This window comes from Anguilla anguilla, chromosome 13 (genome assembly GCF_013347855.1).
Source record: "Anguilla anguilla isolate fAngAng1 chromosome 13, fAngAng1.pri, whole genome shotgun sequence".
Lineage (NCBI taxonomy): Eukaryota > Metazoa > Chordata > Actinopteri > Anguilliformes > Anguillidae > Anguilla > Anguilla anguilla.
Genome location: NC_049213.1, coordinates 17,927,146 through 17,949,065, shown reverse-complemented (window position 1 = coordinate 17,949,065; position 21,920 = coordinate 17,927,146). Strand labels below are relative to the sequence as shown.

Here is a 21,920-nt window from a genome sequence, read left to right as displayed (position 1 = left end):
AAGGAAAAATTTTAAAATCTCTCCCATTTAAAAAATCTATTTCTATACACTTTCCTAGCCTGAAAAACATTTTTGTATTGCAAAAGGTTATGTATAAATATGCAGCAGCAGTTATCCAATAACACAGTAACTGTGAATGCTAACCTCTGAATAATTAAAGATAATTTTGAAATCACAGAAGCATTGATCATACTATATGTAGGGCCACCAGTTGGTCTCCATCACAAAACCCATAGGGATTTAAACGTGTACTTCAATTGTTATCCTCCAGGGGTCCCTGTAGATAATCCAACAGCAAAGTCAAGTGCCTGATTATACAACTGAGCTAATAATTGTGACATTTATAAAAACAATTATTTAATCTAATAGGGGGAAAGTGAATGTGGATGAAATGTCAAATGTACAAAATAGAAAATGTACGCCTTTGTGCAAACGGGTGCAACAGTATCCACCTGCTACACTGCACACAAACAGATTTTACTAATTTTCCACCACATCAATTAATGCCTGAGATCAGCATCTAGGGGAAATCATCTGTCAGTACAGGGGAAAGACAGCCTCAAGCTGTGGCTAGATGCCATTCAACGTTTAACTGATACATTCTTAAGTGCAGATATTCCATTTGAGAACATAGTGGATAATCCCAAAGTATGCAATAAATGGTGGGGAAATTCAATCAAGTAGACCGTTTTGACAAGTTTGTGCTGCAGACCTCTGCTTTGCATAAAATCAAAATGAAAGAAGGAATCAAAACTACTGGCATCATAGCTGGTCACAGATGAATCAACAGATGAGACAGACAAATGTTTTACATATTTTATTTGTATAAATATTTTATAACGTATTAAAACCCTGATCAACTCAAAGAGAAGCCACATTTCTGTCAACCAGCTCATGAATTGCACAACAAAACAGCCCTACAATTCCACTCCCTGAAATATTTCCAAATTTTACTCTAAAGAAGAATTTGTACAATGTAACCAACTCTGTTGATGCAGAAAGTCGAGTCTCTTCATATGGACATGTTTTCTCCAAGCATTGTCAGTCAATGATTGAAAAGACTTTAAAACAACTGATCCACATACAATGAGAACTTACAAATAACCACCATCTGTTTGTTTTATAGTATAAATAAAGTTTTAAAATAGCTTTGAATATTTTAAACACAAGATGTCAAGGTAGTACTGGTGTTGCATCGTTTGGAGGTCTAGGTAACGTTACCTCTGCCCTGCTCTTATCTGTGTAGCCCTAACCTCACCCACCCTGTTTGCTCTGGCAGCACTGTGAACGTGTGACAGGAGGCGGGGCAAACAGCGGTCCTGATTGGTTGTTAAAATTCTGTCGCGGTGAAATGTGGAGTGGCTGATTTCAGAGCCCGGGGGAGTCAGAGAGACCAGATTATTTTTTTAGACCTTTTAACTTATTGATATCTGTCGGTATATGAAGGAAATTTAACCAAATATGAACACGAGTGTTCTTACAACAAACTTACACGCCACACTTTTAATTAATGGTAATTGCTTTGTCAATGTAGATCATTGGGGTGGTACATTCCTTTACATGTGGTTTGACAAAAAGGCTATTGACTCTTGCTAAGGACTGAGGTGCCTGAGAGAAAACAAGCACAGGCAAACTGGTGCACTAATCCAAAAGTCCTCCAAAGTACCTCTCCTTTTCTTTAACATTCTGGCATGGCAGATGTCTTTACTTTTGACTCACTGGTAGTGAGCCAGGGATAGTTCTTTTTTTTTACTTGGATCACAGTATATAGTTTCAAAAAGGGAGAAAGCACAATTAAAATGGCTTAAGGTGTAGAGCTAGATTATTTACAGGGCACACAGGTAAAGATGCGGACGCTATGATGGTGTAACTGTTCTGATAGAGTGTGCCACTCACCATTAAAATTGCAAAACACACTACATATTGCAGAAACTTCATTGTCCAGTGGTAGTCTCCATTTGACAGGATATCTGCTCTAACCGGCAGCTGTGCAGCCAGCCTTCAACACTTATCCTGGCAGTTCACAGCTCCAGGGGGACTCTGCTCTAGAACTTACAGACGGTGCAGCTGGTGAGTGAGTGATCTCTCATCCCTCTCCCACACAGACATGGGCACTCACACACACTTTTCCTCTCACGGTCATATGTTGGTTTCAATCGCAAGGTCGTTGCGTTTTCTTTAAAATACGTTTTTTTTTTTCTCAATTACTGTACAGTAAAACATTCAGCTATGGTTTTAATGATGTTTCCAGATGCACAGCTGGATGCTGCTATGGATAAGGCTGTCTGCTCCCCATGATGAATGATGTAAATACTACAGTAGTCAAACTGAGAAGAGCTGGCCCTCTTCTCGTACATATTATCGGTGTTGAATCCTCACACCTTCCCAAAGGTTTGGTGAGTATTGGGTTTGCACCTCAAAAAAATTGAAGTGTGATGTCCTTTTCCATGCAGGCTTAGCCCAGCTTCAGAGTTTTCAAAGCAAGGGTATAATTTACAGGGAGATTGATTAACTAAACCATGGTGGCCACAATTTAATTTGTCCTGCCATAGCTTCAGAATGCCAAAATGTTTTACTTATAATAAACATGAATAAAGCAATTTTCTACTCTCAGAAGTCATCAGAACGAATAAAGGGCTCCGTGATGTGATTAGGATATACCAATCAGTAAGACTGAGTGTTTGTCACTGAAGTCACAGGTGCCATAGATTCCCCCTTTTTTTTAGCCATTTCTGCGATTTCCTCCATTTTCCTCTTGTCATGCATTCTAAAGTGCCTGTTGGATATTCAGCATTGACAGGTGGGACATGACAAAACTCCTTGAGAAAACCTGGAAGTTATGTCAGAGACTGTTGTCACAGACTTTGCCATCCCTACAAAGGACCCTTGATGGTAACAGATCCCACAGCGACCACCCTGGGTGAAATTAAAGAGGCGAGAAAGTTAATGCGAACCCCATGCCAAGGCCTCCCTCACTTATTTAGGTTGGTGTCAGCATTTAAGAAACCGCAACTGTCGTCTGTAACTCTAAAAATTACCTGCAGCCCCTGGAGCCTCAGCCACCAACTGTGCTAAATGATGATTTTCCAAGACCGATTGAAAGTAACTACATGCAGTGACGAGAAGGTATTGGCACTGACATTATCTGTTGGGGAATAGTGTTTATTTACAGCTGTGGTGTGTGATTAGTATGAAGAGAAATATTAAGTGATATTATTTTTCACAAATTTCCCCATTTTAGAAAATAACTGCTGTATGATAATTGAGTAATGTATTATAAAAAGACAAGCCAAACTGTCCACCAGTAGATACATGTCATTATTTTTCTTGATTTTTGTTTGCAAAAAGAGATGAATTTATTGCATTTGCATTCTTAATTGTGTGGCATTTTGAAACTTGCAACATTTATTTAGAAAGTTGTACAGATATTTTAAACTTGATTCACCATATAGGCACAGACAAATACATTACCTCTGGCCATATTCTTGTATGTGCACAACATTTTATAAAAGTTCTTTCTTTGACTGCCAAGTTATGGGTAGGTAATTGTACATGAACAGTAACTTACAAGGACTGGTGCTTTTTGATACTAAAGTGACAGGAGACCTAACCAACACCACAAGTTCCTCTAATATACAAAGCGCTGCACTAAATTCTCTCAGGGTTGAGTATTGCTGTCAGTGGTTTTGCAGTTGGTCCTGAATATTAGCTGCTAGCTGAGTGAGTGTGTCTGCTGGACTTCCTGAGAACCATGATACCTGAGCACCCACTGCCTCGAATAGCCCACTGTCTGTCGATGTTATAATACCCAAGTTATGCAAATTGGGTTGTGAATACTGCAATCAGCCTCAGTTTTCAAGAATAAAAATTATATTTTGTTTTACAGAACAGTAATAGAAAAAACTACATAGAAAAGCCATGCACTGGAACTTGCTATGATATACTTTGCTAGGAACATTAGGAAAGGTCACAGTTTAAGAAATCCATAGATCTGAGGAGGCTAAATTTAACTTAAATTTATTTTATCTGAGTGGTGATGTCTGAATTGACTCCTTTGCAGTAGTGCTACACATGCCAACATACTGTGTGTTAGTAGTTTTGTCTCACAGCCTCCAACAAAGCAAGGATTTCATTTCTTAGCACTCTAAGGAATGTCAGCTCTGTATCACTCCAAAAACACCCTCCATTTCTGATGAGTGGAAATGCCACCTCTCAGCAGCAAGGAGGCGCAAGGATCCTGACCAAACTTTTGTGCAAGCAGTCCATCTGACATTCTGTACCTGGTGGGTGCAAATACATGGGCGCGGTGCAGTTGTCAGGTGGTGAAGGCAATGGAGGTAGATAATTGAATTATCGGGGATCCACGGGAGTACCACGTGAGGAAAGAATTCTGCGTGTGGGGCGAATGATGGTGAGTGTGTGATTGGTGGTTGTGTGTGGGCATTGGTTAAGGGGAAGTGGGGGTCCTTCTTTTTATGGTAGCTGTGTATCGGGGGAGAGGTTGTTGTGGTATTTGGTCCCGGTTGCACCACTAATTGCCTGGCATGTTTACGGGGGAAGCAGGAACCGGTGTGGGTGGTAGTGTGTACATGGTTCAGTTTATTTTTTGGTTATTTTTGTTGTGGTTGCTTTTATTTTCCTTTCCTTAGTTTTATTTTTCAATGCAACAGCATCCTGCTTGATTCTGGCCAGTGAGACTCAGAGCCTGAGACAACAGAGACACCGGCGAGCGAGTTGTGTCTCCAGAGACGGGCAGAGATCCCGGAGACGAGTGCGGGAGAACGCTGGGGCATTGACCCAATACTGCAGGGAAGTGCCCAGCTAGAACAGAATGAGCATGTGCGTGCTTGTCACCTCATACTCCCAGTGTCTCAGAGTTGTTGTGCCGCTTCTCTTAACAGTAATCCTCTCAACAGTGGGGGGCTGGAGCTGAGAGGGAGCGTGGCGAGAATGAGAGAGGAGAAGCTCAGCTGAGGCCGAATCCTTAACATTGCAGGGGTCACGGCCAGAACAAGAGAGGACGTGCAACTGAGGCTAGATCCTCAAAGTGAACTTGAGGAGGGGGCAGGATTTCTCTCTCTCTTTTCCCCCTATTTGGGGGAGGGCTAGGGCTGACTGAGTGGTACAGCCTGTACATCCACCATCCCCCCCACACACACCATTGTTTGAGAAAAAAAAAGGCCTGAGCCTAAGGGCAGTGAAGACGCGCAGTGGGAGCCACAGGAGTAGTGGGTGGGCAGCTTAGTCATCGGTGGTGGAGGGCTGCTTGGAGTATGTCCCTTCCCTAAAGTGTGTAGTGGAACGTGATGCTGGGTGTGTGTATTGGTTAAGCGGAAGTGCTAGCTTGTGGGTGAGAAGAGATTTAACCCCAGTTTCACTGCTTGCAGACCTAACTAGCTGTAAGGTTAGTGTCGTTGTCATTTTTTTGGTACTTCCTTGCTGTGTGCTGTTTAGTGTGTCCCAAATGGATTACTTTATTTTAGGGAACCTTGGTAGAGTGGCTGGGTTTTTTTTTTTTCTTTGCCCCCACAGTCACTGGGTTACATTTTCTTCAGAGAGGCACGGATGGCCCAGTTACTGTAGGTGTCTTATAACCATTTGTGCGCTCATTGGATGATATAAGACAACATGTATACAACTGCCAGCCCAGTATGCCTGAACACAGCACTACAAGTACAAAAGGCCTACTGTAAGGATAAAAAGACCTAAGTAGAATTAAAGAACCTGGTTTCCATAACGAAGGGTGAATGTCTAAAGGGAATAGCAATGTTTACATAAACACACAAGAATCAGAACACTGAAAAAGAAGGAAAAATACAAATAACGTACACTCTCTCTAAATAATCCACAGGACAGAAGAGTCACAAGAATCAAAAGCCACCACGTTTATGGATGGGTTTACAGACACATATGATACATGTATGCATGTTTGTTTAGGCACTTATCTGAATTTCACTGAGTGAATGTGAAGCCTATGAAATAATTATTTTCTCCTTCAGGCTTTTTCTTACCTTTAAACGTTCTTTTTTCTGTGCTCCACAGAAGGTGGCTTTCCACAGAAAGTGTTGATGACAAAGGCATTGAAACATGGAACTAATTAAACATAATTTTTCAGTTGTTCCTTCTGTTGCTAATTAGCAGAAGCGTCTCCTTCATTGTGTGGCAAAATACATTAAGTGCTGAGACAAAGCACAACATTACATAAATGCATGCAGAAGATAAATTTTCTTTTTCGGAACACGTCACTGACAAAACCTCATCTCCAGGAAGGTGAACATTAATTTTGTTTCTTCTTTTTTAATTGAATGCCATAGCTTCAAGTTTGCAGGCAAGAGAGGCAAGGACACTTGTGCTTTGTTCTGTTGCCAAATTGCAACTTTAAAAGAATGCTTTGAAATGTATTTGCCAGCACAACCCCATTTCAAAATGCTGTTTCTGAAAACTCTGTGTCAAAAGGAATGATTTGGTTTTTCTGGAAGATATCCTGCCAGCTCAAACTCCAAGCTCAAAGCTTCCTGTCTCACACCTGCCCCTGTCCTTGTGTGTTTCCATGGCTATAGACCCTGAATGACTAAATCTTTTTTAAAACCTGTCCTGGCAGATCCAACATTTCAAATTAATATCTTTCAATCCTTCACACAAAAAATACTTACACCAACCCAAATTCTGATCTTGCACGTGTTGATTTGTCAGTTGCAGTGCAAATGTTGATGATTAACTGTTGATTAACTTGTTGAAGCCAAGATGCAAATTACGTATTGTTTGAATTGGTTTCAGTATCATCAGAATAAAAGAAAATATTTTACCATTGCAGTTCTCTGAACATATTTCCGCCAGGTACTCTGCTGATATTTTTACCCATTATAAAGCAATGGTATGTTTCATTGACGTGACTGTATGATATTGTTACTTCATACTTCATACTGTAATGTATACCTGGTATACCTGAGCTGAAACTTTTGGCTTAGGTGATATAGTCAAATGAATGCATTTTTTAGCAAATGAAAATGATTTTTTTTCTCAAGTAATAGGGACTACCAATTAAGTCATATAATATCCAGGCCGAAACTTGACATTTCCTGATAGAGACAAATCTTGTGAAAATAAATGAGGGGTTGCATGAGGGGGTTATCTATTAAAGCCTGTTTAATCTGTAAAAACTGAAGATAGTGAAAAAACGTCAAAATAACCCTAGGTCTCTCCCTTTTATATGAACCAAAAAGTGAACCAGCCGCTAATGAACAGAGTCTTTTCTGTGTTAACATTGCAAATGGACTTGAAAGAGGATTATGCTCTTTCTGGTCCACTTAAGCATTGATGAGATCTCAGACCACATGTCATTCCCACAACAGCTCCTTTAGACATACACTACCGGTCAAAAGTATTAGAACACCCCCATTTTTCCAGTTTTATTGAAATTTAGGCAGTTTAAGTCCAGTGAATGACCTGAAATGGTACAAAGGTAAGTGATAAACTGCCAGAGGTTTTAAACAATAAAAAAAGGTTTAGGTTACCAAAAAAGGAAAAATAATGTAAATTTCAGAGTTATAAAAAGGCCTTTTTCAGGGAACAAGTAATGGGTTAACAACTTACAGCTTTTCTGCAGCAATGGAAGTATATTAAGCCTTGACAGTTGATGCAAACAATTCCTACAGTTGTCCCAACTTTTGTTGATTACTTACAAACCCTCTGTCTGTATAAAATCAGTGTTGGGTTATTGGGTTATAACCCTTAAAAGTGTTGGTCTTTCCTTTAGAGAAATTGCAAAGAAAGCCAAGGTGTGAATACAGTTTCTTACACCATCGAAAGGCACTTGGAAACTGGAGAAAATTCTGACAGGAAGAGGTCCGGCAGCCCCAAAGTCACAACAGAATCAGACGACAAGTTTCTGAGAGCCAACAGCTTGCGTGATAGGCGACTCACAGGACAACAGCTTCAAGCACAGCTTAACAGTGGTCAAAGTAAGCATGTCTCAGTTTTAACAAGAAGAGAAGACTTCGAGCTGCAGGTTTGACAGGTCAAGTACGAAAGCCATTGCTAAAATGGCTAAATAAGAAAATGAGGCTTGCCTGGGCCATGAAGCACTGGCTGTAGACTACTGAAGACTGTAAGAAGGTCTTATGAATGGATGAATCAAAATTGAAATATTCGGTTCATCACACTGGGTTTTTGTACGCCGTCAAGTAGGTGAAAAGATGGTTCCTCAGTGTGTGACACCAACTGTCAAACATGGAGGAAGAAGCGTGATGGTCTGGGGCTCTTTTGCTGGATCCAGAGTTGGCGGCTTGCACAGAGTGACTGGCACCCTGAACCAAAAGGGCTACCACAGTATTTTGCAGCGCCATCCAATACCCTCTGGTCAATGCCTAGTTGGTCAGGGGTTCATCCTACAGCAAGATAATGACCCAGAACATACCTCCAGGCTATGTCAGAACTACCTTAGAAGAAAAGAACAAGATGATAGGCTTCAAATCATGGAATGGCCAGCACAGTCTCCAGATTTAAACCCCATCGAGCTGGCTTGGGTTGAACTGGACAAAAGGGTGAAAGCAAAGCAACCTACAAGTGCAATGCATTTGTGGGAATTTCTGCAACACTGTTGGGAAGATCTTTCCAAACAATATTTGATTTCCATTGTAGAACGAATGCCACAAGTGTGTTCAGCTGTTAAATCTGCAAAAGGTGTGTCAAAAAATTGTCAAAGAATTAGAATAAATTGTGTTAAACAGAATAATTCTGTCTCCAGAGCTGGCGTGAGTTTGGTTTGTTTCAGAGGTATGCGAGTTTGTTTGGTCGGTTCACATATGCACAAAAATGCTGAGTCATCAGCCTGAGTCCACTTAAAAGGCTGAAACGAACCAAGTATGAAAACACTGTTAATTCAGGGAAACGCATTTTAGATGGTGCCATTCACTTCTCATTCTCTGTGAATGTGTGTGTGTTGGGGGGGGGGGGCTGGTGACAGACAGATAGCAGTCTGTGTGCTCTGATTGTGCAGGAATAGTCCGTTTTGATCATCCGTTTTGATAATTTGGTCCAGCTTTCTTTTTAAAATTTAGGATTGAGATGGTAAAGCTTCATGCACCAAAAAATTGGTGGAGCAATTATGTGGGATCAGTGGCTGATTTTACCTAGCATTCTGTTTGTGAAGGTCATGCTTTTAAAAGTATCAGAGATTGACTGTGCATGGAGAGTGTTGCTCTTACCTGGTCAATTTGCTGCTATCGCCCAGCAAAATGATGGAGGAAGAGTTTGCTGCATCTGAGGCATGCTTTTAAACAAAAGTGATAGCACCACACACACAGGATACCGGAGTATGCTTTTATCACAGAACTACAGACCATGGAGGCCTTGTAAGTAATGGGAGCAGCTGTATGGAAGCCTGTGGAACAAGCATAAATTCAAAGAGAGTGGTCAGAGCAGGCTTTGTCACTGCTTCCATTTGGAGATGACATAGATCTGCCTAGCGAACGATGAAGTTCACGTTCTCATTTCAGATGCACAGCTTTTCCACAAAGCCTTAAACGAGCCAGTTGGAGGAGAGTTTAAAGTCAGGGGGACTGACAAAGTGTTGGCAGTTGGGGAACTGACCTCTGGGGACAGCCAGTGTTCCAGCCCGTTGGCCAGACTGATTTCCCTTGTTGGCAGCAAGACAAGTGATAATTATGCCATCCAGAGCTGTCGAAGTGATAGGAATATGGTCGTCCATACATGCTGTGTGCGTCCACAGAACCAAACTGATTACAAAGCACTATTGGGATTAGTGCCTGTTTGATTAGTGAACAGTTGTAATGTCTTTCATTACATCTTCTGTTATTGCAGATGTGTGTTTCACAAACAATGGACACCATCAAATACGGAAGATTGTTTTTTAAAACCATGGAAACCATACAATATGGAAGATGAATGCGAGTTACACAATTTACATTTAAATGTATTTGTAACCTTGGTCACCAGTCTGTGCCAGTGCTTATCGGGAAATAAACTTATCTTAAGAAAACAAAGGCCTCGGAAAAGAAAAAAAATACTGTACCTTGTTGGTCATAAATACAAAATGAATAATTCCCCCTGTATTAATCGACACTTTTAAGATCACAAACCATGATTACTCTGGGTTGAGAAGAGAAGGAACAGGGCAGGGTTTGGGTCAAATAAATTCAACTTAAGACTTTTATAGCTATCAGAACATATTTCTTCTTGTTAACACAGCAGGTGTCACTGTACCAGAATAAAGAGTAAGCACCATTTTAGATCATGGATTAGGAGGCACTATACAAATCATCTGGACATTAAAGGTGAAAACAGAGACATCAATGCATCCTTAGCATATTAACTGCAAAGCATTCAATCCCACATGCATACATGTATGCATAAAAGAAGTCAAATGAGTGTATACACACATACACACACACACACGTGCGCGTGCGCGCGCATGCATGCACATGCACAGTCATTCCTCTGCAATAAAATACAAAGAACTCTGGAAATAGAAATGTTGTGGAGCTCCTGCACAATCTGTGTTGAACTGAGAGAGGGACTTTCCAATTTTCTCTGGCAAGCCAAAAAGAAATAATCTATGTCCCCTGAGTGGTACAGTCTTAAACCATTGTAAAGTTAATAACACACTTTTCAAGGGCTGATTTTATCTGTATACCGTGGTGCACATCTTGATTTTGCTGAGTATCCAGCATCAACAGGTCAACATCTCGGCAAAATAAGGATGTGCATACAGTTTTTAAAATCCTGATGCTGGAGTCCTGAAGTTGGGGGGGAGAAACAAAACCATAAGTAAACAGATTCCAGTACATTCGCAGGCATGCTTTTTTATTCTTAATTACTTCAAGTAAAATTTTTCCCTAAAGCCCTCTTTTTAGAAATCCCTTGTTTTTATTAAGAGGAATCATCAAGTGTAGGTAGCTTGTTTGTATTAAACATGCATTTTTAGCTCCATAAATGTTTCCTCATGCAGGTTAAAATACAGAATTGATGAATTTTTCATTTTTATGAAAAAAAAAATACATAAAAATACTTGCTCCCCATAAGCATGGAAAAGGGCGAAGGGTTTAGGCCCTACTAGCATTTGTTGAGCCCAAATATACTCCTGTGCGATGTACTGTTGTGCAAAAAAACTATCACAGCTCGAATGTACTGTAGTAAAACAGCTGCCTCTCTCTATGTTGTTCTCTCCAAGTCCGACAATGTTGTGATATCCATCTATGTGTGGACAGCACCAACTATACTTTGTCTTACGTGACTATAACTTACCAGTTCATTGAAGAATGGGTCATCATGTGTTAAAACTGTGCTGTGAGCAAAAGAGCATACAATGACTCTGGGGGAAGAAAGCTTATTTTTTACTTTTTAAATGGTTTACTCTTGTGATCCGCCGGGATTCAAGTAGTGGCGTTTTAATTAGTGGTATTCTACATCAAACGGTAAAAAAATGATTAGTCAATTTCAGACAGCAACTAGTCGTCGGTCAAAAATATGTGTCGTTCGTCACATCCCTAATTTGAACAGAGATAAGAGCACACAGATATCAGAAGCCTTGAAATTGTCTCTTTTGTATCTGGATTTCTGGCAAGCCGTAAGCTGACACAACTCATCTCAAACAAATGACACAACACAAAGATCATTATACATCAATCTGTCCCACTGACCACCTTGCACAATACAGTGCCATCAAAAACATGTGTAATATGCACAGGCAGCATAACACAACACGTAACTGCACCATCAAACAAAGACCAAGGAGGGAGAATGCAGAGAGGTTCATTCAATATAATTAAAAGGACACATTCAAAAAATTTGAATGATGAAATTGAGCAAGTATAACATTTGTTATTTGTACACACATCATAAAATCTGTGAGCACAAAAGAAAGAAAACAATTTTGTGCAAGACTGTAAAAACTGTTCTTTAAATGGATTCCCCAAAGTCAATGACAAAGTCATTGCCATAGGGATTAGACTGAATGTCTCACCTTTGTTGAAATTGTGAAGCTGCTGGATATAAAAAGGTAAAGTAATCTTGACAAAACCCCAGCCTGTCCAAGAGTCCTGTGCTATTTGATTCAATAATTATAAGACCAGTGTCTCTCTGTTGTTTAATTTGCAGCAATCTTAAGTCAAGGTCGAATTAGCTGCAGGATACTTCTCCCAACATACCTCAGTATCTTTGAAGGCATTTTTTTTTGTCATTTAATTATTTTCAATGAGTGCTCAAGGGGATTTTGTGCGAAGGCAGATTATAATTATAATCAAGTTATATTTCAGAGGAAACTTTTGACCCTCTTTTCAATATTCAAGGACAGATATTTGTCTCAATTTTTTACCATTAATTCTTTTCTTTTTTTTTTCCTCACTGGTACCTGGCTTAACATTTTTTTCATTACTTAATTTGCCTGTGGTCTTCATTGTCATAGCACAGGAAAATAGCACTCTGCTTAGGCAGGGAAATGTACAGTAAACTGTATAGGGCAAAGCATTTTCTATTCATACAAGATTATTACTTTTGATTACTTCTAGTTACAGTATCAATCACACACATTATGTTTATATCAGTTGGTGCTAGGTTGGAAGTATTATTTATCTAATATAATTGATTATTTGTTTTAATTGGAATTTTGGAACGGTAATTATCATTAACTGCAGCCACATTCATGTGCAAACCCCACTGCTGATTTAGACATCTACAGTTCTCCTCCCAAACATGTGGTGTCGCCAGCTGCTTCTTTTCACTCTGCAGACTGCAGTCAAGCTCGCATGGAGTGTAGTCAGAGGAAGACTATTCATATGCGGCTATAGCATCTTGTTGAAGAGAGAGGAAATGCGGACCCCTAACTAACTGAACACTCCCAAGCCCTGTGATGCAATAGCCAATTGCATATTTCCCTATGGAGCATACGACACAGTCAGAAGTGGCTCGGTCCGGATTCCAATCGGGCTCATCCCTGCACCACAGTGTGGTGCCTTAATCGAATGAGCCACCCAGCACTCCTTTTGCAATTGACTTTCACAATTTTTTGGTCTGGATTAACGTACTGCACTCCTGTAAAAGTGGGCACCCCCCCAAGCTGTTAATTTTGATTAGAAATTGATTGGTTATGTGGTCTTATTGTTTTCTATGAGCGAGAGTGGGAATAGTGAAATTTAGTAACATATCCTGTCACTGAAAACGTTACTGTGACAACCAGGCCTGCCTACCAAGAAAGTCTGATAGTAACAACAAAAAAAAAGGATTGAGGCTAGCCAGCATTAGCTGGTTAAATATCCCTCTGCTATGTCCATATGCTACATTGTCCCATTTAGGCTAACTCAGTCAATCTTTTCACACAGTTTCTGCTCTACAAGGTCATACAATGAAAATGTAAAAAGTTTTGTGTCATCTAGAAGGGTAAAGTGTTCTATTTCCATTTTTTTTTTTAACTTGAAATTGAACATTAATCTTCTCTCATGGTGAATTGTGTGTGAACAGAGGCCCTGCTTATCTCTTCTCCTGTACAAGGAGGGCCGATTGCTTCTTTTTTTCTCACCCCTCACAGTGAGGTGTGAAGGGCTACTCTATGAATCCCCAAACACCCCCCCTCCCCCCTCAGGATCCACCTGAAATGACAAGTCTCTGCAAATCCTTTATATGTCACTTAATTGAGTCCCTCCACAAACACACCTTGACTGCGGAAGCCCCTTCAAAGTCATTATTTGCTCAAAAGCTTCATGCTTCATTGGGCCAGGGCAGAATCCATTGAGAACATTCCGTTTTTAGGAATACCTCCTCTTAAGTTGTACATATAATATGCAGTTTTGCTCTCCATATCTGTGGCGCAGTGTTTTTTGTGGCAGTTCCTGGTCGTCGGCCCTGTCTCCTGTTTCCTGTGAGTAATGCGCACTGCCTGGGCAGAGGCAGCACTGAGCTGAAGGAAAGAGACACGGCTGGTAAAGTAAGCGGAAAGAAATTGACTGCTTCGCCCGCATGCATAACACACTGTGTCATAATATGAGCAACAAATCCACTCCGCGGCACTTCAAGCAGTCACTTTCACTTGTGTGCGCGGCACCCACTGAGACAGGTGTTTCAAAAATTACATTTTGTCTAAAAAAATCACATGATTTTATCAAGCCTCACACCATGCCTTTAATGCTGTGCATATACTGACCCTTGTAAACACCTCTTTACGGCATATGACACAGAGTAGATAAGGAACCTTCACAAGGTTCATGCTGAATGCATTTATGGCTGGGCTATCTTGCCAATTAGAGAGTCCTAAAAATAGAAAAGAAGTAGGAATGTAATGTTCTTCATTACATTGCTCATTTTTATGTGATAATTAGAATCCCATTGATGGAGGACAGTTATGAATCATGGTTTTTTCTATGTTCCTGTGTTTAGATCAAACCTCATTAAGTAGGTGAATGTGTGTGTATAGTATTTATTTATAACTGCTTTGTACTCATATCTAAAACATATTACACATAGTATCAGGGATTAAGGGCTTTTAATGGCACTAATATAATATAATCTCAGGCAAAGAGGGGATGTGTTCTCTTTTGTGCATATTCTTAGCTCTCCACCTCAGTGCCAGAGGGAAAAAAAAGAGTTTTCCCCAGATGGCTCGATGGATTTTTCTTCACACTTCATATATCAAGAAGGCTGAACTTCCGAGGGAATTTCAGAATCGGTTCCTTTGCTTTCTCACATTATTATACTGTTTCCACCAAAACATTCCTCTCCGCTCCGGCTGATCTCTCATTGCGGAGAATATTTTAGCCGTGATTTGTGCTGTAACATAGAAGTCTATTAGCATTATCGGTCTGCTGTGTTTATCATTCGAGCGATTATCTGGACAGTGAAGTGGAACCCATCAGCTCTCTCCTTATTTTTGGAATCAAATTTTGAATTATAAAATATTATGTCAGTAACGTAAGTGTGGGGAGGCTGATATCTATCTATCTATATATCTATCCATTTCTCTATCTATCTATTTATCTATCTATCTTTCTATCTAAATGTAAAGCTGATGCAGAAGTGTTTGCATGTGTGTGTGTGTGTGCGTGGGCGCGCGCATGCGTATGTACATGTACAATGCAGTAGCACACAGGCGTGTGTTCATGCGCAGCAAATGAGTCAATCTGAAATCTGTCACTCAAGTAGCGAGGGAACCCAGGCCTGCCGACGGATGTTCTGGAAAGCGCCGGAGAGCCAAACACGCGATCGATCCTCTTAGTCTGACAGTGCTCCAATTAGCAGACAGCCGCAATCCGTCTTCTCCTCCTGTTCCAGAACGGGGAGGAAAATAAAGGCTCTCAATCCAAGCAGGGCGCAGCACCCTCCACACCTACTAAGGACAAGTGGGAGCTAAGAGCTGGCACACACTCCTGGCCTAGGGAGCAGAGGACTTCAGATGCTGACATGTTTTGGATTTAGGCACTATTAAAGTTGCTGTTCAGGGCACTTTCTTCAAAGCGTGTGCCCCACATGAACAGCAGGAGAGAAGGATAATTGACCATGGCAGAGTAATTCAGAATGGAGAAGTCTAAAGTGCTGATTAGGCTGAATTATAGGTAATTAATAAAATCAAATTCAAGACAGGAGGAGAGGAGGGAGAAAAAACGATATTCCTCTGATTCAATGATTAATCTTCCCAGCTTTTGCTTTTTCTTTTTTAGATGAACATAGCCTTGCGAGGAAATTTGGAAAATGCGCTTGATCCTGTCATTTTGAATAATGACACCTGTTGTTTAAATACTGAAATAGGCAGGCTCAGAAATCAGATATGTAGTTGTTTTTCTTTTTCAGGGTGTGGGGGGGGGGGGGGGGGAATTCTATTAAAAGGTCTTAGAAGGGACCAAGGAAAGGCCATGACCTGTAAATTTATCAGCCGAGCTCAGTGCAAAAAAAACTCATCCTACTCTCAAAGAACCACCATTTTATTTCACAAGCTGGTGACTCATATGTTTTTAGTTTCAAGGCAGCCTCTAACAAATGAGACATTTTTTGTGAAAAATATATTCTATTAGGTAGAGAGATACTTGCTTGGTTGTACGTAATAAGTGTAGAAAGTGCATCAATTTCAGTAAATGCAGTAATATTTAGCCACCCAGGTGTTTTTGATTATGTAAATTTCCTTAGGATTTTAGTGTTGAATTTACACGGTTTGTCTGTCCTTCTCAGATTAGCTTCAATTTATCTGTTGAAAATGGATCCACTGATGCCTTGTGTGAATTCCAAGGCATTTCTGTATTCTAGGTCTGTTTTGTCCTGATTTCCTGTGCTGGTCACTGTTCTAAATTCACGTTCTTATCAGCGGTCATAAGATTGCCCAAGGGCTCTAGGCATAGGCAACAAGGGCACAAAGGCTAAAGCTAGGCCTGATTGGGCGAAGAGGTTGGTGGGACAGCCAATGTGGATCCTGGGCAATGTGGATCCTGTGGACCCAAAGCACAGCAGATCAGCCTCTTCCCTTGGACTTCTGGTGATTAATGACACCATTGGTTGATGGAGCGATCCCGCCCACACAGAATGGGCTCTGGAGACCGAATCAAAGTGTCAGAGTTCCAGCTTATGGCGTAACGTGGTTAACCCCTTCTCCCTCTGACATCAAATTAAAAAGGCAGGCACTGTGCCAGGGGAAGCCGGCAACATTGATTGGCCGTCCATCAGTGCTGCCAATAATTAGATGAGCGAGTCGGCAGCTTGCACACTCTTTATCATCATGGCTTTTCAATCGCATTACAAGCACCTGCAGAGTGAGATAGAGGCGTGTGTGTGGCGGGGCGGGGGGTGGGGGTGGTCTGTATCTTTGGGTGCACACATAAGTGCGTAGCCCTTCAATGGAAATTTATTTCACATAAGATGAATTTCGTCAGGTGCAGCCCTGACAGGTCTCACCATTAGTGACAAATGCAAAGGGCAGAGTATCTTTTTTTGCCCTGATATTAGATTTTCACCATCGATGGCATGTTATTCTAGCCAGTGACCTCAGCTCTGACTTGAGCGTCTGAACAGTAAGTCAGAACGTACTGCTCTTGTTTGTTCTCATCGCTGTTAGAAAATGGCAGGTGCTGTACCTTGATTCACAAGCCTTTTCCTTAAAACACTAAGCATGGTGCTCAGTGTTTACAGTTTGAGAATGCCAGGGGACAAATGTGCCAAGTTTGGCTGGCGTCAAATACCCTTAACTGCTTCAATATGTATTTTGTTCATTTTCAAGGGCAGCAGTCATAATGCATTTGTATTTATTGTCATGTCGGTGGAAGGGGGGGGGGGGGGGTATATTTTGCTTATACCCTTGAGAGTAGAGTGAATATAAAAAAAACACACTGGCATAGGTGTAATTTAATGCATGTGTTTTTGCTTCTACAAATATTATTGTGACATATTACTGTTATAAGTCTTTTAAAAGCCATTACCCGCATGGCCTGCAGCGAGAGCTTTATTTAGAGCTGGCCTCCCATGGGACAGCACCAGCCACAAGACTGGAGGATGCTTCAAGAGAATTTATTTGAAACCGTCTTTATTCTAATGAATGGCTTTGTTTTAATCAGCCTATTTAGTGTTCTTGAGTGGCCTCTAAACCGATTTCATAGTTGAATTGTGGAGAGCATAAAGTGTGTTCTGGCAAGCCTGCAGCACAAATTATTATGAGAGAAAAAAAAGACCCTTACAGGCCGGGCATTACTGAGAGCATTCCTGCAAATAAATGAGTTTGGTTCTCATGTTGAAGGATGTTCTACCTGCCAGTCCAATGTTTATGTAATGTCATCATCATACATTCTACAACTCTATACAATGGTGTGGGCGTGCGCACACATTTGTGTTTGTGTCTTACAGTACACCCATTTTAATGCAATATTCTGTGTCACTGTAGCATGTGAACTGGTTTTAAAATTTAAAATCACTAAAAAACATAGGCAAACTCACCACATTGTTGGGCTAAAGTGTCGTGGCAAACATTCTCAAAGGCTGTTTCACCTCCGCAGGTGTTAGAAAATAAAAGGATTAAGGGACGAGAAATTCGAAAGGGCCAAAGGGAATTGAGAAGGAGTGTGTGAACCAGCATGGGGGTGACTGACTGTGTATAATAAAACTGATGGTGTGGGCCCCAGGACCCAGGTTTACCATTACTCTGTTCTGCATAGATTGATAGGGGTCTGTCAGCACCCCCAGGCCACGGGCATTCCAAAAAGAGAACAAAGCAGATATGGACGGTTGCCCCGCCCGTACCAGTTCCTTTATGTTACTAGAAATTGAGAGCAGGTGGGAGAGGCGATGAGAGTTAGAGCTTGGAGGGTTTGGAACATTTAGGGTGTCCCTTTTACAAAGTCAATTCCTTATTGAATGAATTTAAATGAAATGGAAACAAAATAATCCTTCGAGTTTCTCCGTTTCCCCATTTCTCCACACTAAACACACACGCGCACACACACTTACTGCATGAAGCTATTCAGGCTGCAGTTTCACTGCCACTGTAATATGATTAAGATCTCATCTGAATGAAATTAATTTTGTAAAAAAATAAAAATAAAAAAAAAGCATTTTACATGATTCTGTTCTTATCAGTACAGCACAATTTATTTCATATTAAAGTTTAAAATGTATAAAAACAATAAGCTATTTATGACAACAAGGTTCTCTTTATTTTTCCTGAAAATTCTTCAGTATACACTTAATCCAGAGATCTGTCTTTTTTTGCCCTGCAGCATTATAATCAGGGCTATTCAAACTGAAGTTTTAAAGGGTATCGTCACCCTAAATCAATTTCTGATGGTAAATTGATCTGTTCACAGATAATATGGTCAAAATTGTAACATTTACAACAGTAATTTTCTTGAGATTACTATAGTGTTCTGTCCTGGAAAATCTGGAGAGCCAGTAAGAGGCAACTTGAAGTTCTTAGAGCAAAGAATGGGCAGGGACCTTTTCACTTAGGACACAGCCCACTACCCCCTGTCCACAGCAATAAGCCAAAAAGATACTATATTTGTATATATCTTATCAAACCCGAATATACTGACAATGACCTGCAAGACCATGAGGGGCAGCAACAACACTCATGGATGTTTTGGGGCTTCAAAACAGACCATTCCATTTTACAAGCCTTCTTCTCGAGGACAAGAATCAGTTGGAAGTGATGGCCAATGGGACAGAAGTGGCAGCCCTCCAACAAGTATGTAAAAGTTAAATAATGTTTAGCTAGCTAGTTGCTAGCTAGCATAGCTACCTAGCCAGACTACTACTGTTCTGATAATATAATAGACAGCATTTAGATATATTGCTAGTGTTTAGATACCTAGATAGTAAGCAAACCAGGAGTCTAGCCCGCTGTTAATCAATCATTGAAAGCTAAATTTTGAATTACACAACAAAAGCTAACTCGTTGTCCAACTGGTTAAATGTTTAACTGTGCAAAACAAATGAAGCAAACTAGTTAACATTCCCAAATAAACTACAGCAACTAAAATCTGCATGTTATCTTCTGCATATCATGGAACAGGACAATTTTTAACACATTCTGGCTTGTATCACACTCTTCAAGTCTGCTCTAAAGAAATAATCAGATAAGAAAAGCACAAGGTCGAGTTTGAATGTATTATACCTATCAAGAAAAGACTGTTGCATCCCAGTTGCACCACTTAAATCCAATCCATGCCTAGCAAACTAAACAAAGAATAAGGAATTGTGGCAATGCATAGGCATGGTTTGCATGTAGAGCACATCAAGATAATCTAAGCAACCACAACTTATTAAAAAAAATTAACCTTCCAAAGAGGAGGGGTCAATAACATAGAATTATATTGAATTTGATTCCCTTTTAATTGGTTCGACTTGTTTGAGCTCAATGCATGTATACATGCCAATAGTAGTTCTTTTTATTTCATTTTTTTGACTGAGGGAGGGGTTGCCTTGCAATCAAGCAATAGTGCCCCAGCATCTAATGACAGGATGCTTGTCATGAAGTAAAGTTATACAATTACTAACCTGAAACAGGACAGAATGATACATTTTTCATTACACAAGGAATTTTGTACAGACTAGTGTGCAAAAACATAGTCATAATGTAAACTCTCAGCTATGTTTCATATATTCCACTGTCAACTACCTTAAAAAAATAATAATCGATCATGAGTCCTTTTCTCTGGGAGCTGTGGAGATGCAGGAACGAGGGAGTGGATGAGATGCAGAGTTTGTTAAAACCCCGGAGATAAATCTGTGGCAAAGTCACATGGCACAGTACAAGGGCATTGAGGGAGAGGTAAAACTGTGCGTCTCTTACTGTGACAGGCCGTTTATTTCACCTCTCGGCCGTTTAATCCTGTTTGTAAACCCTTTCCCAATTGAACAGCCAACCCGCATTTGTATGTGCAGCCTGACCTACAGGAAAATAATGCCATGATTCCTCTAAAGGCATTTTCACTGTACAGCCTTTTTCATTTTTTTTATTTTTGCTGGGAGGGAGAGTTATTGAATGATGCTGAGATTTTATATTAGGACAAGGACAAACGGAAAATGGTAGAACAAGGTGTAGCGAATTTCTGTAATGATTAATCACAATAATTATGGGCAACAATATAATGACATGGCTTAAGAGCTACTGTGTATTAGGACACTTTCTGCATTCCATTTCAATGAGTGGTTGAAACCCAGATCCTTATTTTGCAGTATTTGTTGTCCTGTACGCTGATGTATCATGTATAACATTTTGTACTCATAGGCCACGATTTACATACATAAAACTCGCAGCGCAAATTGTGGGCTGACAAGGGTATGTTGGTGTGTTTGCAGTCTGCCCGGAATGAATGTCTTATTTACTAAGGTGACCTCTAATTACACTATCAGCAAATGGTACAACCTACTATTCACATTTTGTGTATGAAGCAAAGCTTAAAAGACACAGTTCAAGAACAGAAATAAATAAATAAATAAATAAATAAATAAATAAATAAATAAATAAATGACTAGTATTGAACACATAGTACAATGTCCAGTGCTACAGTACCACTTCAAAATTGCATAAGTATAAGTTACTATGATGAATGCTGGCTCAACAACAATTACTTCTCTGATAGTTCAAATAGTTAGACTGCCTTCTATCACCCCTCCCCTCCCCCCCTTTCACACTATGATGGTAACTACAAGAAGCTTGGCTCCCAGCATCGCTGCTTGCAGCTATTATTATTATTATTATTATTATTATTATTATTAATATTAATATTAATATTAATACTAATATTAATATTATTAATAATAATAATACAATTATTTTATTTATTATAGTATAATTCATAATGAATAAAATCATTCTTATTTCCACTAACCAATCCTATGACACACTTGAGTGTCCTCTGATTCTTACTACTTTACTATGGTCCACCATCATATCTGACAGAACAGTGGATGTTCACAAAACCACATTTGTTCATACACAAAAATTATTTTACTGTATGTGATTTAACATGTAGCTTTTAGGTATGGCAATAAGAAAACTCTTTCAATAAAACTCAATCCAGAATAAATATTTTTGTTTTACAGATAAAGCTATATTGAAAGTGATATTTATAAGTGTTGAGCACTGAGAAGCTGCTCAGAAAATAGATCATACTGTGCCAGACAGTCCTCAATAGCCACCATAACATCTCTTGAAACCTGTCATCGGGTTGTAAAATATTATGGTGTTTTTGTTTAGAGCTTGTTGTGCAGCTGAAGTGTGTGGAAAGCAGACCATTTCCCTCTAAAGAGTCATTGTCAAATTGAGTCATTTCCTCCAAACCCCAAAAGCACATTACTATCATATTGTCTGGCTCTTTCACGGCAACGCGGGACACTTTTGAGTGTTCTTATTGTTTCATCCGTAAGTGCTGACGTTTGTGTTTGTGGATGGCCAATACCTCTGTATGCTTTTCACTGACTGTTCAAATTATACT

General features: G+C 40.0%; 1 long non-coding RNA gene across 1 annotated transcript; it reads left to right on the top strand.

Moving 5' to 3' along the window:
• Window positions 1-1,613: 1,613 nt before the first annotated feature.
• On the top strand, window positions 1,614-3,289 carry LOC118211949. The gene is made up of 3 exons (XR_004762128.1): window positions 1,614-2,070; window positions 2,252-2,396; window positions 2,792-3,289. It is a non-coding gene; the product is annotated as an uncharacterized LOC118211949 (long non-coding RNA).
• Window positions 3,290-21,920: the final 18,631 nt, after the last annotated feature.